Source organism: Xyrauchen texanus, chromosome 15 (genome assembly GCF_025860055.1).
Source record: "Xyrauchen texanus isolate HMW12.3.18 chromosome 15, RBS_HiC_50CHRs, whole genome shotgun sequence".
NCBI classification, from domain to species: domain Eukaryota; kingdom Metazoa; phylum Chordata; class Actinopteri; order Cypriniformes; family Catostomidae; genus Xyrauchen; species Xyrauchen texanus.
In genome coordinates, this window is record NC_068290.1 from 206,501 (window position 1) to 209,000 (window position 2,500).

The 2,500-nt window shown below is 50.2% G+C and overlaps 1 protein-coding gene across 1 annotated transcript in view; it reads left to right on the plus strand.

Moving 5' to 3' along the window:
• The window catches only part of LOC127655831 (keratin-associated protein 5-1-like), a 92,042-nt gene that overhangs the window by 60,625 nt on the left and 28,917 nt on the right, over positions 1 to 2,500 (plus strand). The window lies entirely within an intron of this gene.

The window sequence follows — 2,500 nt, forward strand, 5'->3', positions numbered from 1 at the left end:
ACGCATGTATGGGCTGTTGGGGACATAAGAAGAAGAGCACTAATAGAAACAATAGGGGCTCTACACCTTCGCTGCTTGAACCCTAATAATGTTTCCAAACCCCCGTCTGCTGCCATTGGTCCAACCAACAGGTAGTCCCGCCCCAAAACCCTCATTTGGTTGAGCCCCTCAAACAAACATATGAATGTGTTTACAGAGTCACAGTGTTTACACTCTTCAGGAAGTCAAAGCACTAATGGAGGCCTGATAGTGACTCTCATCGGAGATGCCAGAAATGGTCATCCGGTACTTTCAGCTGAGGAACAGAAGAAGAGGACACATGGGTGGGCTTGAATAAAACCTCCGAGCAGATAGGAGAGGAACTCCCCGGCCCTCCTGCGCTCTGTTCCTCTGTTCTGGTGCACTCAGGACGTCCCGCTCTGATGTGTATTCATCATGACAGGCACAAGAGCTCTCGCTCAGGGTTCACTTCTGTTGTGTTTCCCTGCAGAGCGTGAAACCGCTGGAGAGGCGTGGACTGATGGGAATGTTTGTTTGGATTGGAAATCTCTGGCCCGCGATGTTTTGATTGCTAAAGCGGAGAAGATCCTTCAGGGACGGTGGCCTGTGTGTTTGCTCGGCTCGCAGCCCTGCGGGCGGTTTGTTGAAGGTCGGCGCGCCGCCGTGTGTTTGTGTTGAAGCTCAGATTCGTGTTCTTGAAGGTTCAGACCTTATTCGCCTCTGACCTTTGAACTCCAGCTCACACACGCTCCCCTCGCTGAGAAGGTCATCAGTGTTTTCTTTCTCCCGCTCGCCGCTCTGAGAGTTCCTCCATCTGCGTTTGGCCACTAAACATCTGCTTAGTAGGAGATTCGTTGAGGCTCATTGCAAATATTTTTAGACTCTTAAAGTTCATGTTCTTGGCCTTCTAGACCCTGTTATGAAACCGGATCTTTTTTTTTCTCTTGGTTCTCAGTGACCCCCTCGTTCCAAAATCAACCGATAATTGACAGGCAGTCAAAACAGTCCGACCTTTCCCAGTTCACAGCCTCCAACGCTGTGCCCGAGACCTCTCCTGGCAAGGCACATTCCCAAATTCACCTCGGAAACTCGATCTATTTGAGATCAGTAGCAGCTGAGCCGCGCGGTCACAACACTTTGTCAAAATTGGCGTGAATCCCCAGATAAAATCATCAGGCGCAGAATTACATGAATGAAACAAACACGGCCTTTGATGAGCTCGGGTGACCCGAGACTGGTTTCGGCTCAGGTGAGTCAGGTAGTGCCCTCTCCCGCTCTCTGCTCGAGGTCAAACGGGGTCAGTGGCTGCGGCGAGCGATTAGCGGAGGGTGAAGAGAGAAAACATGTCCTCCACCTGTATAAGCAGGGTCACACGTTTAAAATAACAGGTGAGAAACGGGTTACATTTTACTAGTGCAATCCTAACTATCCACATGTGTTAATGAGATTCATCTTTTGGAACAACATGAGGGTGAGTAAATGGAGACAGAATGTCTGTAGTGTGTCATGTTGAGCATCTGTAGCTCCATCCAACATGCTGAAATGAGCGTAAACGGGATGTTTGGATCGTTGCTGTCAGAGCCATTCTCACCTGCGGCTGCGCAGACACTGAACAGACCTCACAGGACACTTACCCCTGACCTCTGACCCCTGAGTCACTTAGGGAGGCCAGAGAAGCTCTGTACATTCTCGTGTGGTGAGTGTGTTTGAATCCCACCCAACATCAGCCGTTGTGCTCCAGTGTGAATGCGGCATTCTGGGTAAATGATGTTGGATTTGCAGTGTTTTTGCCAACAGAACCGGGAACAGTGAGTCATGCCCTCACTGCCCGCGCTCTGTTTGTTGAATCTGCACAGCAGAACCGAGTGGGGGGTGTAATGTCTTTCCTCAATCTCTCCCACGTTTGGAACGGAGCGTGTGAACTGTGGTGAGATTCAGAATGGGGTGCAGGTGCCTGAAGTCCGGCCGAACTCTCTGCCGTTACTGCGGCAGGTCCTTATTTTGCAAGTCGTGACCCGTTTGTGTCTTTGTTGTGGTTGAGCTCCAGCACAGTCGCATGTTAGGGGTCTCTGCGCTTTGATGCTCATGAGGCCGTCACATCATGCGACTTCAGAATGAGGCCTCAGCGCTTTATAGTGCACAATTGAAGTGCTTTTGTTTTCTTCAAAGGGAGTCACAGATTTGCGGTGCACATTCTCTGGCGGTGAGCCGTCTGAGAAACAGAGTGTGAGGAACCCACGACTGCTGAACTACACTTGAATCTTTAGCAGTAGTTCAGTGTGTGTGTGTGTGTGTGTGTCTGTGTGGATGTGTGTGTCATTGTGTGTGTGTGTGTGTCTGTGTGTGTGTGTGTGTGTGTGTGTGTGTGTCTGTGTGGATGTGTGTGTGTGTCTGTGTGGATGTGTGTGTCATTGTGTGTGTGTGTGTTTGTTCTGTGTGTCAGTGTGTGTGTGTGTGTGTCTTCTGTGTGTGTGTGTGTGTGTCTGTGTGGATGTGTGTG